This window comes from Arctopsyche grandis, unplaced genomic scaffold (genome assembly GCF_051622035.1).
Source record: "Arctopsyche grandis isolate Sample6627 unplaced genomic scaffold, ASM5162203v2 HiC_scaffold_15, whole genome shotgun sequence".
Classification (NCBI taxonomy): Eukaryota; Metazoa; Arthropoda; class Insecta; order Trichoptera; family Hydropsychidae; genus Arctopsyche; species Arctopsyche grandis.
In genome coordinates, this window is record NW_027518423.1 from 36,446 (window position 1) to 51,300 (window position 14,855).

A 14,855-nucleotide genomic window follows, 5' to 3' on the forward strand; every position below is an offset into this window, starting at 1 on the left:
GCTATTAATTTCAACACACGAACCGTCATCAGTCATTTAAAGGTACATAAACTATCAAATGAAACGTTTCTGTATATAAAATAAATGAAAATTGATTGAGCATACTTATACTATTATATTTAGATAATGATCGATTAAATTATTTTTATTTTTTTTGGTATTTTTAGTGAAGCATGTCACAAAAGAAAACATGGAAAATTTGGGATAATTTCACACTGCTGCCAGTAGCGGGATCTTAATCAAAAACAAACTGCATAAAGCAAACTGCAACGTGTGCAAATCAGAAAAAACTGTTCTTAATTCAAGTATATCTTAAAACACATAATACTGTTACGTACGCCGTGGATTGAGCGAATTGTACTTAGACCAACGGATATCTGTTATCGGATTAACTAAATGCATGCACTTACTTCCAAAGATTATATCTGGACTCTAAGTGCATTTAGGCTAAACAATGACCGATATTAGTTATTTCTCAGAATCGGTACGGGGAGACCCAATATCGGGGAAATACATATCCGAATACGTGACTATACAACAGGTAAACAGATTAGGCGTCCTGAGAGATCTACCCTTTATAAGGCGGTACGTAGGCGATATCAGGGCATTCTGGACGTAGCAGTGACACTGCGTGTATCTCCTGAATCATCAATAAATGCTGTGAAACGACTGTTGGCCTTTTACTTGGATCCATCCACCCACCCCTACGCAACAATACATATATGTATATCCAAATGAAAAACGAGACAGTGACACGTAAATTAATTCTATGGTTGAAAATCCCGTTAAAAAATCGACGAATTTAACTTAACGATTTGACTCTTTGATTTTATCCATCGAAAAAGCCTAGAAGAAATTGTTGAAAAATTGGCCGCTGTAGATGGAATATCCATATGAGCTATAACTATGTAAATCCGAATTCATCAGGGAGTCGATAACATATCGAGGATATAAATTGCCCAAAAATGAAAGTGATGTCATGAAATTAGTGCAGAAACATTATGAAGTCGTAAAATCGGAAATTATTTCCGAATTGTTGGAAAAAATCTCAAATAATCAACGGTTTAATTTGACTATAGATCAGGCCTGGGCAAACTAATTTGGTGCGGCCCGCGAGCAAAATTAAAAAAAAGCTTAATTTTTCTGATCTAAAAAAATTTTGTTGATTTGTTAAATGGTTTATCGTTTCTGACAAAAGATAGAATTCAAATTTGGGTCAAACTAGACGGCAAACCAGAATACAAACTTTAATAAGCAATTATCATACATACATATTAGAATCGATCACATGGTACTCGATAGCTCTCGACGAAAGTAATGACCGAAAAGATACAGCACAGTTACATATTAATTTTCATACGCGGATGAAACTCTAAATTTGAAATTATTGAAGAGCTTTTATCATTGGAATCACTTAAAAATCAAACAACAGGAGCTGATATTTTTGAAAAAATAACAACTGACAGAACACCAAGTTTGACGGTTAAAAATATTGGATAAAGAAAATCCAGGATAAATTTTCGAAAATTGTCCTGATTAAAATTTAATTATAATTCATTATATCATACATCAACAAGTATTGTGCCAAAATGTGTTAAAAGTTGAACATGTGACATCTTGTATTATTACACTTGCCAATTTAATACGATCGAGTGGCTTGAAACACAGACAATTCATTGCTATCCTTCAAGTTATTGAATCTGAGTTCACAGATATTATTGATCATAATCATATTCGATGGCTTAGCCTAGGAAAAATACTTCGGCGATTATGGGATACAAAATAAGAAATCGTTCTATTTTTAGAAATGAAAAATAGTATCGACTTCCCCGAATTAACTGATAATGTGACTGGCTGTGTGATTTTGCATTTACTTTGGACATCGTGACACATTTAAATACTTTCATCACAGTGTTCCAAGAGGAAAATTTATATGTTCACGATATGGTGAAAAGTTTGAAAGCATTTAAATTAAAACTACGACTGTTTCTTCACCATTTTTTGATTAAACGGGTAGACCACCTTTCAACCGTGAAATTGCTGAAGGTACCAGAAAATAAATTTGAAGAATATGCTGAAATTATCGACGATTTAAGTGGCGAGACGGAGCTATAAATTAAGATTATATATTATATTTACAGTGCGATGATGATTTAAGGGAATTACACCGTCATGAAGAAATTTGCAAATTTTACAACGCCCTTAATACGGAAAAATTCGACAAACTTAGAGATTTTGATCAAAAAATGTTGGTGGTTTTTTGATCAACCTAAATATGTAAAAAAACATATCAATTAAAAATTCTTTACAATCAAGCATCACAGATGAAAATTTACAAGCATTTTTAAGAATTTCAACTACAAAACTTTCTCCTGAAATTAAAAAAACTGTTAAAAATCTGAAACAGTTTCATTCGTCAAATTAAATTGTTGTTTTGTATGAAATTTAAAAAAAAATTATGTTTTATTTTCTTTCACGATAATAAATAATGTATATCTAAAAATAGTATTTTACTTGCGGCCTGCCGCTCATTTTTAATTTCTAAAGTGGCCCTTCATCCGAAAAGCTTGCCCAGACCTGCTCTAGATGAATGGACCAGTATCAGAACAAAAAAAAAATATATATGACCTAACTCTGAAAAGGGAGACAGATGTTGTCTCAAGGTTACACTAGCGTATAAATTAGGGGGCTGGGTTTCATTTTACCTGGTATTCTCAAAGTTATACTTATATTATATCTCAAAGTATTATGCATATTATGACGATTACAACTTTTACAATTTTTTGAATCGTTATACCTCAGAAACGGTGGCTCTTAGAAAAAAAAGTACTGATACATTTTTTATAGATAATTTTATAATCTACAATTTTTGTTAGAAGTAATTTTATAATACTTTGAAACCCGAAAAAATGTTTTTGTATCAAATTTCAGTCAATCTGAGTGCAGATATGTGACTAGATCAGTGGTTCTCATGTGCAGCCACCAACGCTATATAGAGTAATATTTCACTATTTTATTTGTAAAATTATTTATAAATTTTTGACATGTATTACATACATAGTTCGAATTATAAACAACTACAAAAAAATAAATTTATGTACAATAATAGAATATTGTACATACATATGTATATCAATGCAAGCATATAGCAAGTTCCAGATATAGATTGAAGACACTATAATTTTACGTTTTAAATTTGAATTCAGAAGTTGTTTTAATCGAACTACATAAAATGCAAAAAATAACAAATAAAATTGTGAAATATTACTTTATGAAACATGAGAACGACTGGTACATATGCGTGTCAAACTAGAATGATCTCTTATTATTAATTTTATTACTATCATCAAAACGAAAGCGAATAATAAAAAGCTTGTAAATAGATAATAATCGTTAGATTAATAACTATTATATACATACATACATACATATATGTAGAATAAATTTATTGTAAGTATATTTTATGATAAATAAAAATCTATTAAAAATCCAAAGAAAATAACTTTTTGATACAACCGTCAGTCATAATTATTATTGCATTATTTAAAAAAGTACGAGACCCTAGATAACTACCAATGAGGATTTCGAGTTTTGTAAAGGTGTGTTTAGACTCTCTAATATGTACATATATCTTGCAACAATATAAAATAAACAAATTCTTAGTCTATTAATTTTATGTATTTCTCAAAAACTAGTTCGATCTTCATCGTTCTTAAAATGTCATGCTCACAATCTAAATACCATGCCACAATCTAAAATACTCAGCAGCTAGGGATTTCCAACGAGAAATTCTACTATAATTATAAATTCAGCAATTCCGGTGTAAGCCAGTCTTTATAAACATTGACACGGATTACACGACCCATATTCAATGCATTTTTTTTCAATGCTACCTGGAAATTTTTTTTACCTGCATTGCAATTTTGCATTATGTCTAGATTTCATGCAAGTCAAACCAAAACAGATCATCATATGCTACATATCCTGTCTTCACAATCCTTACCATGCAAATACTACACAATCATTTTTATATGGTGGTATAATTTAGCATTATGTACTACCAAGTGGTACGCGAGTCAAAAAAGGTTGGGAAACGATGGGTCTGTTGCGGTCTGTTGCGCGCAGTGCACTAAGTGAGCGCTCAGGCTCGCTCAGTTGTAGGCGATACTTCGCCGAGGTGACATCTTACTACCGACCGCTTTCTGACACCTGAGGATCTCCTGCAGCCAGCTTCCTGGAAGACAATGGAACTCACCAGTGATGGTCAACACACTTAGGTATTTATCCTTAGTTTTTGCGATTACTTTTAAGATTGTAAAGCGGTGTCTACGCTCACGCCAAAATGTGAGTGTGTGTATTTTTGTCGGGAACTCTGCGCGAAAAAGATGTCACCACACTAATTGCTTTGCGGCGCGAGTGTAGAGTCCGCTTATCATATGACGAATTCACAATAACGGGCGCTGTATAATATTGTATGTCTGTACATCGGTTTCAATTTGATTCGGCCATTTTTTATTGCGCAGTTTGCACTTTCTTTGTTTGCATTTTTTACAGGTATTCCTCGACTTTTATTTTTGGATTCAGTGTGACAGCATGCTATACACCTATTCACATACACTACGCAAGCGCATTTGTTCGCGACAACTCTCAGTAACAGACCTATACTAACCGTGACCAGGTGACACCGGTCATTAAATCGATTACTTGCCTGTAGGGGAGAAAAGTCTATGTTGACATGCGCATCTGAGCTCATGGCAACAAGGGGCGGTGAGAGGGGAGGGGGGGGGGAAAGCCGGGGTTGCTTCAATCGATACAGTGTCTGGGTAAATTTTCAGGACCACCCCATGGCGCAGGTCAGATCCAGACGAGCCTTCAGCGAGAGAACATCTTTGTGGAAGATAATGGAGCTCAACAGTGATGGGGCCGCACACATACAGGTATTTACGACTGCAACTGCGAAATCAAAAATATTTTTTCCTGTCGCCATTTTGGTTGTGCGTTTTGTTAACGTCATTTCTGCGTTTCTTTTTGATTGTATCATATTACGCATTCACAATAGCGGGCGTTCTACAATATTCGGTGGCATTTTGTTTCGGCTTTTGGGTGCGTTGTGTGGTAAATTCCTATTTTTTACTTTATCTATGTTTTTAGTTGTATTGTTTTAAATTGGGAATATTTTGGGTTTCTTTTGCAATTTTGTTCATTGCAAGCAACCGCAATTGTATGTAGTTGTAGCTGTACTTTTTTTCCTTTGTGTTATTGGCTGCCTTATTTTGAGGGTACGAATAAGCATATGTATATACCAGTGGCGTATATTGGGTGTGTGCTAGGTGTGCGGCGCACACCCGTGAAAACCAAAGACCACATAAAGTAGTATTTTAATACAAAATAATGTGTTGTTGTATAAACAGGCATTGATGTGTATGGTGTATTTACCGCGTGCGCTAAATGTATGGTGTGGTGTATGGTGTGGTGTGCAGTCTGCAGCGTGTTGTGTGATGTGTGTATGTAGTTTGTGCGCCGCGACGAGAGAATACCTATGCCGTGCAGCAAATTGGTGGGTTTGGTTGGAGTGTGCAGGCGGATATTCGCTTGTATAGGTTTGTTCGCGATATTAAGACGTACGGTGTGCTACGACTTCAGAGCACCGCGCACCGCACCGCACCGCACCGCACCGCACCGCACGATGCGACACGTGGTCTCGTACTTTTTCGCACATTCGTATTTTTATGGTCATTCGTATCTCAGTCATACCTCTAATAACTAATAATGGCTAACAGTGTTCAAGACATTTTAACTATTCCGTTTTCAAATAGAAGTTTTGAGATAAAATTAAAAATAATTAAAGATGGGAAACCGTGTCCGTCTCTTCCAAATTTATCCAGTTTGCATAAAGAAAAAACAAAAGTTTACACTAGACATTTTTGCGTTTCAAATTATAAAAAATTCGAATGGATTACAGGCTGTGAAATTCGATCCAAACTTTTCTGCTGGCCATGTTTATTGTTCTCCAAAGATATTAATGTGTGGAACAAAGAAGGATTTGCTGATCTCAACCATTTGACAGCAGCACTGAAGAAACACGAAGGATCGCAGGCACACGTTCAATCATTTCTTTCCATACAAATGTTTGGCAAACAACGAATCGACGTATTAATTGACAGTCAACGTAAAGCCGAAATAAGTCGACATAATGGCGTTCCCCAAGGATCTCACATGGGACCAGTCCTATTCAATATTTTTATAAATGATATTATAAATATATTTAATGATGTTAAAGTGCTCTTATTTGCAGACGATTTAAAAATATTTAAATGTATAAAAGACACTAACGATTGTGCTACTTTACAAACTAATTTAAACTCATTAAACGATTGGTGTTCTTTTAATAAATTATATTTAAACATTAAGAAGTGTTCTGTTGTCAGGTTCAGTAGGTCAAATAACAAAATTATTTATAATTATCATATAAATAATGAATCATTACCATCATCATCGCTAATTATAGATCTAGGAGTTATTTTTGACGACAAATTAACTTTTAATTCTCATATAAATTTTATCACAAAAAATGCCATCAAAACACTTGGTTTCTTAATAAGAAATAGTACTCACTTCAAAAATGTAAATACGATTAAAATTTTATACACCACTCTGGTTAGAAACCAATTAGAGTACAATTCTACCATTTGGTCTCCTTATTTAATGAAACAAATTAACATAATAGAGTCAGTGCAAATAAAGTTCACTAGATTCATCAAATTTAAATTTTTTAAAAGTCATAATCACTATGTCAGTAACGTTATTATTTATAGGAAACTTAATTTGCTAAAATTATATGACAGAAGGAAAATTAACGATATTTCAGTTCTGTGTGGTCTTCTTAATGGCACTATTAAATGCTCTGACTTGGTGAGTTTAGTGTGCTTCCATGTGCCGGGTAGATCAATTAGATGTAACCATCTTTTTGATATGCCCAGGTTTACCACTAATTACTCATTGAACTCAGCTATGTTGAGACTGCACAGAGTTGGAAACGAATTATCCATGGTCGATTTATTCATTGTTAGTAAATATAGCATGAAATCTATTTTATTTAAATATTTTTTTAATATAATGTAATTTATTTTGTAGTATATGAATGTATGTGTATTTTTCTTTTATATTTCATTTTAATTTTTTTTTCTTTTTCTTTCTCTATTTCCAACATGTAAAATGGTCAATTTTTTCTTGACCGTAAAATAAAATAAAATAAAAAAATAAAAAAATAATGAACAAGTAATTAAAAATAGAGATGTTTTAAAACGAATTATTAACGCAATAATCTATCTAGGAAAACAAGAACTGTCCCTGCGAGGTCACGACGAGTCATGTAATTCCGTAAACAAAGGCAATTACATTGAATATCTAAATGCTCTTCGAGAATATGATGCTGTTTTAGATACTCATTTAAATACTGCTACTACCTTTCGTGGTACTTCTCCAAGTATACAAAATGACATAATCGAAGCAATCGCTCATGTTATTAAAGTTCATATAAAAAATGAAGTAGAGTCAGCAAGTTTTGTTGCTATTATTCTCGATGAAACTTCAGATATAATGACAAAATCACAGCTCTCAACAGTTTTACGTTTTGTATGTAAAGGCAATGTACATGAACGGTTTATTAGTTTTACAGACGTTAGTGCTGATAAAACATCTAATGGTCTATTCCGTCACGTGGTGAACATAGTTGAAGAATTTAAAATTCAAGACAAATTGGTTGGACAGACTTATGATGGAGCAAGTGTAATGAGTGGACACGTAAATGGTTTGCAATCCAAAGTCCTCAATGCTTATCCTTTTGCTCTTTTTACACACTGTTATGCTCATGTATTGAATTTAGTATTGCAGCAAGGTCTTTCTGATATTAAAGAAAGTAAATCATTTTTTCAAACTTTAAATGGATTGTCTACATACTTTTCAAAATCTTCCAAAAGAGTATTCGCTTTACAGGAATTTGTGACAAAAAGACTTCCCTCTGTAGCACCCACAAGGTGGAATTTTACATCTCGTTTAAGTAGCACAGTACAACAATACAGAAGTCAATTTACAGATTTTTTTCGACATGTTATAGAAAATTGTGAATTATGGGACACAGATACTGTTATAAAAGCACGAGGGTTTTTAGGCTTTCTAGAGGATTTTCAAACAATTAAACTTCTTCAAATTAAACTTCTTCAAATGTTTGGAATAACTGATGTTTTGTATAACATTCTTCAATCTAAATCTTCGGACGTTTTATATTGTTGTAAAAAAATTAATGATGTTTTGCAGCAACTGAAATACGAAAGGGATAATAATTTTGAAAGGTTATGGAATAATTATTTAAATGAAAAAAATGATGATCATGATCGTAGGCCACAAAGATTAAAAAATTATTCAGAAGTAGAAGATAAAACTTCATTTCGTCAATTATATTTCAAAATAGTTGATAGCATAATCGCACAAGTCGAACGTAGATATTCTTCACTTTCCAAATTAGAATATTTCCACCTTCTTTGTAATGATAAATATGACGAATATAAAGAAAATTTTCCAAATGTTTTAATTAATAAATTAAAAGATTTTTATGGATCACTGTTTGATTATATTCGATTGAAAAACGAACTCATTGTGCTATATTCCAGCTCTGAATTTCCAGAGAAACCTGTTCATGAATTAATACAATTCATGACAAAAAATAACCTCGAATCTGGTTTTAAAGAGGTGTTTAAGCTGGGAGAATTAATATTAACGATACCAAGCAGTACAGCTTCAGCAGAACGTTCTTTTTCGGCGCTGAAAAGAATAAAAACTTGCTATAGAGGTACGCAAGGTCAAGATAGATTATGTGGCCTTAGCTTAATTTCAATAGAAAAAAAGTTATTGGTGGAATTAAAACAGAAAGACACATTCTATGCAGACGTGATTGAAAAGTTTATGTCTCAGAAACGTCGCATTGAACTTATGTATAAATAACTAATAAATTAAACATTTTTGTAATGCAAAACGAGTATTTTTTTTTAATTGCTAATTTTATACCCTACGCCCTACGGCATACACAGCACACCCGGTATTAACACCCACCGTCCGCCACTGGTATATACATACATATGTATGTACGTTTACACCAGTGGTGTGCCGCAGAAATCTGAAGCCATTTAAACGGGACATTTTGAACATTTTTTTTATGAAATTTTATTTTTCATATCGTCAAAAATAATCTAAAAATATTAGTTTAAATTAAATTTTTAACAAAAATTACACCACAATGAACATGGTTCAGGGTCGATATCAGAAAAAAGGTAACAGTACTTTGCTTTAAAAACCGTTCATATTTTCCACGTTTTTTCAATTATTTTTTTTAATGAAGGCAAGTAAATGGTGACCCCAAGCGACCGCTCGCCCTTCATTCATTGCATGTATGAACAATTTAAGGGTACGAATTTAAGTGTGTAGACACCAGTGGGGCGCGGCGGAAATTTCTGTTCTTGTCACACGGCCTTGTCATGCGAACATAATAAAAGTCCCCTTGCATTATATATGTATAATATATATGTACTTCTGGGCGTCATAAAATGATTCAATCACTATGTTTTGATTTCTTTCGATGTAGAGAACAAAATGATGGCCGCTTATAATAAATATAAAAAGATGGAGGGCATTATTCTTAAATTGAAAAAAAGAGAACATTTCCATTTAGATACTATTTGGTAAGCGTATAATATTGGTAAAAGCCATTATTAAGCATTAAGTATTACCGCCATTTTGAATCGGTTGGCTGAGCGCGCCATTTGGTGCATCATTTGATTGTCTTTTTTGAGATTCAACCAACTGTGAATTTGTCCTGGGAGAAAAAGGGGGAGGGGGGGGGGGGGTGGCAATTTTTTAAAATTTAAAATCTTGAATCTTTCGGAGTCCATAAACAAATAAAAATTGTTATGTAAACTATATTCAATTCACCAAATTTTCTTCAATGCAATTTTTGCTTGGGGAAAATATTGTATTTGTACTATGCACATAACCGTTTGCGTTTTCGAGAAACATATACATACATATTTATGTATACATATCTGCAGTTGCACTGACCGGGAAGATTTTATTTCATAAACGTGACACAATCAATATAACGAAAGTTTAAAAATCTTTGAATGCACAATTTGATTTTACCACTGAGCATGGTAAACATTGGTCCCATGCCAACACGTAACATTCTGTTGACAACTTTGCAATTAATAATTTATTTTTGTTTAACCATCGATGATATGTTATCTGTATGCAGTGGTGTCACCCCAATTTTGGAACAACGGGTTTCAAATTTTTTTTTATGTAATAGTGACTTGAATGAAATTTCTTTTATATATTACCTCAATTTATGATATTTCAAATGATTATTTGTATAAATGCAATAGCTGCTAAATTTGAATTCAATAGTGTTTGTTGATATTTTTACGTTGCTAGTTAAAATTTTTGACACTCTTCAAGTAAGGGCGAAATCATACAGCGGTGAATGTGGGACTTGGGTTTTTTTTTTAGATAGTTCAAAACATATAGAAAAAATATCGCGTTTGTGGTATAGTCCTTTGAAAACGATACATTCGACCGTTCGTCGTTGAAATTGTATGGTAGTATTTATCCTTGCTTGATAGTGATCTATAAAAAAACGACCCTTCGGACCGTTTTCGGTAAAATTCGGTCCGAGGGTCGTTCGTCAGAACGGTGTAAATCTACATATATTTCTTTATCAAACTTCTCTTTGACTGTTACTAGGAAGGATAGTTCCGAGTGCAGACTGCAGACACATTATACAGTTAGTTTTGCTTGTGTATATATAAAAAGTATTTATCAGTATTTTCGGAAGAATATTTGAGTTCTTGAAAACATTGGCTCAGCATCTCTTGATTTTTATACCATCTTAAATACAATACTTAGAGTGACGTGTAGAAGGAAGTGTAGAAAGATAGAAAGTGTAAGAGGTGTAGAAAGAAAGACAAAAGGTGCAGAAGAAATGACGAAAAGTGAGGAGCGTGTCGAGCGCGCGGCGCCGCACACGAACGCAACAAGAAATGTGTATAGAAGCTTGGTCCGTACTGCACTCCCAACGGTTACACGACAATTGGTGCAAGTCCAAAATGTTCAACGACAAAATGTACCCGAAAATTAGTGCACTGACAAAATGTACCCGCGACAAAATGTACCCGCGACAAAATGTACCCGCGACAAAATGTACCCGCGACAAAATGTTCAAAAATGTTCAAAATGTTCAAAAATCCTAAATTATCCTATTTTAATGGCAAAAGTAACTTTTTATTGTATTATATTTATCGATGTATATGGTACTTTTTATCGTATAGATCGCGGATGTTATTAAATTATTATAAATTAAAGGTGTTCTCAACCGTACCAACATATACTTATTTAAATTGAACAATTACATTTTAAGCGAATGTCATTGTGACTCATTGAATATCATTTTAAGATGTCATTGAATTAGTATAAATGACAGGGGTTCCCAACCGTATCCAATATTTACGTATTTAAATTGAAAAAAAAAACTTTCCGAGCGTATGAACTGCAGATTACATTGCATTAGTTTATATGGCAGGGCTTCTCAACCGTCTCCAAAATTTTCTTTATTTCAAATGAATAATTTACTTTTTATCGTACACATCGCGGGCGTTATTAAATTAGTATAAATGACAGGGGTTCTCAACCGTATCCAATATTTACGTATTTAAATTGAAAAAAAAAACTTTCCGAGCGTATGAACTCCAGATTACATTGCATTAGTTTATATGGCAGGGCTTCTCAACCGTCTCCAAAATTTACTTTATTTCAAATGAATAATTTACTTTTTATCGTACACATCGCGGGCGTTATTAAATTAGTATAAATGACAGGGGTTCTCAACCGTATCCAATATTTACGTATTTAAATTGAAAAAAAAAACTTTCTGAGCGTATGAACTGCAGATTACATTGCATTAGTTTATATGGCAGGGCTTCTCAACCGTCTCCAAAATTTTCTTTATTTCAAATGAATAATTTACTTTTTATCGTACACATCGCGGGCGTTATTAAATTAGTATAAATGAGAGGGGTTCTCAACCGTATCCAATATTTACGTATATAAATTGAAAAAAAAAACTTTCTGAGCGTATGAACTGCAGATTACATTGCATTAGTTCATATGGCAGGGCTTCTCAACCGTCTCCAAAATTTTCTTTATTTCAAATGAATAATTTACTTTTTATCGTACACATCGCGGGCGTTATTAAATTAGTATAAATGACAGGGGTTCTCAACCGTATCCAATATTTACGTATTTAAATTGAAAAAAAAAAAACTTTCTAAGCGTATGAACTGCAGATTACATTGCATTAGTTTATATGGCAGGGCTTCTCAACCGACTCCAAAATTTACTTTATTTCAAATGAATAATTTACTTTTTATCGTACACATCGCGGGCGTTATTAAATTAGTATGAATGACAGGGGTTCTCAACCGTATCCAATTTTTTCTTATTTAAATTGAAAAAAAAAGTTTTTATGCGTATAGCAGATGTCAATGAATTAGTTTAAATGTGAGGGGTTCTAAACCGTATCCAATGTTTACTTATTTTAATTGAAAAAATTACTTTTAAAGCGTATGTCATTGAATTAGTTTAACACCCTCACAGAGGTGCGAAGACCTCTGTGAGGGACAGTACATATAAGATAATTATAAATTTTAGTGTTATTTAGAGTTAAGTAATTAAGATGTATTTTTAAAATTAGCTTTATAGCTAAGATAATATATAAATAAATAAACGTTGAACGCCACGTTTTATTTTGATAAAACAGTTCCCAGCCAGCGGTCACGTGTACTTCGAGTTTTAACATTGAATGTGACCTTTACGGCGTCTCTAAATCAAATTCACATAATTTTTTCCAAAATTTTGTTTAAAATGCAATTATTTTATTTCTTCTGCAAATAAGTCTTCTAGTGTACATTCGCAAGCTATATGTATAATGAAAGTTTTTTTTAAACTTAATATTTCATTATACAATTATAAGGCAAGAATATCAAATATTAGTTTAGATAAATTTAATGTATTATTTTACAGTCAAGTCTCGAATTACGACTATTCGGATTAACGATGGAGAGATTTTACTTAGTGTTTAGCAAAAAACCAATTTTTTTAATCGGACATTGTATTGTAGAAAAAAGGAGGTATGTAAAAAAGGCAGACATTAGAAATTTACAGCTAAAATTATTTTTACATACCTCCTTTATGTTTCACATTAATATTGCATCATTTACAACTAACTATTATGCGTAAGGGTTGCATACAAAATTTAATTTTGACATGTAAAAGACAATTAAAATGTAAATGTAAAAAAAATCACGCGCGTTGAATAGAGATGGCAAAACAATAATATATTTTGAAATTAGTTCTATGATTGACAGATGAATTGTCTACACAAATGGACGAAAATATGTAAAAAGACAAATGGGTTATAAAATTTTACTACCCTCATGTTAGAGGCTATTGAATGCATTTTTTTCTTTGCGTAAAACCCTAGGACAATAGGCAAATGGTGGGTTCGAAATCTCTTCAATGTCCTCTTCAACGTCGGTTTGTAGCAATGGAATAATAATTTTTAGCTATTCACAGTTGATAAGCTCGATCACATTTATTATAGAAAAATATACATATATGTATGTAATTAATTTATAATTACTCTGGTATTATAAAGTTCTAATAAGGTTATCAAGTTAACAATACCAAGTTATATATAAAATTTAGTAAGTATCTGTCAACCGGAAGTGGCAGTTTACTTTTGTACGATTTTTCTTCCACTATTTTTTTCGACCCCTTAAACATGTGTTTTCGTCACAAAAAATTCAAGTATAATTCTTGTAGCAATGTGATGAAAAGAAAAAAAAATTATTAAATTTTATAAACCGGAAGTGGGTTTATTTCTCTTAGAAAGGTTGAAAATGTTGTGCCCACTACTCTGTCCACACCCCTGAACGTATTAAGCTGAAAATTTATATTTCTATCCTTTATGTACTAACTTAGAGCTGGTAGGGCTTTGGTCAGAATTTGTAAACCGGAAGTAGTATTTTTTTTTAAAACAATATTTCATTATTTTATTTTGACCCTTAAAATTATTTTTATTTTCTTGATATTTAATGAGTATAATACTGATAGTGATTTTTAGTAATAAAACAAAATCTGAACAAAATCTGACAACCGGAAGTAGAACTTTTTTTGTTTTGTGCAAGTTTCCATACATTTGCGCTCAATTTGTATCGCTATCATAGTCATCAGTTCAATATCGAATTTTGTTTTGTTACCTTCTTATATTCCTCAAATACAAAGAAAAAGTCATCGGTTGGTCACACCCGAATTTTTTTTAGTAAAAAAAAACCGAGGGGGGGGGTCGTAAAAATTAAACACCGACCTGGTTCTTTTTAATTTAGCACTAACAGCACCCTGAGCTTCAATGAATATACATAGAAAAAACCTTATCTTGCAATATGCAAACCGCACTTGACCAGTTTACGAAAAATTATTTTATAGGCTTTAAAATTATGGCAAATAAGCTAGAACCACAATATTTATCAAGAAGACTATCTTTCAAGCAATGTATTATAGTTTTCAACCATAATTAATTTTGTTTTTAAGGTCATTCCGTAGTCCGGTTTTGTGTTACATTGGCATTTTAGGATGGACTGTACATATGTTAATAGATAATTAATATATCAATAATTTATATGAATATTAAAACATGGAAATGTCTAGTATCTTATTTTTATTATATACTGATAATGATGAATTTTTAAATA

At 32.4% G+C, this 14,855-nt stretch overlaps 1 long non-coding RNA gene across 1 annotated transcript in view; it reads left to right on the forward strand.

The window, feature by feature from the left end:
* The first annotated feature begins 4,152 nt into the window (after positions 1–4,152).
* The window catches only part of LOC143921866 (uncharacterized), a 30,194-nt gene continuing 19,491 nt past the window's right edge, over positions 4,153–14,855 (forward strand). The window contains exons 1-2 of the long non-coding RNA XR_013261516.1: positions 4,153–4,277; positions 4,836–4,937. This is a non-coding gene — a long non-coding RNA (uncharacterized LOC143921866). The remainder of the gene's footprint in view (positions 4,278–4,835; positions 4,938–14,855) is intronic.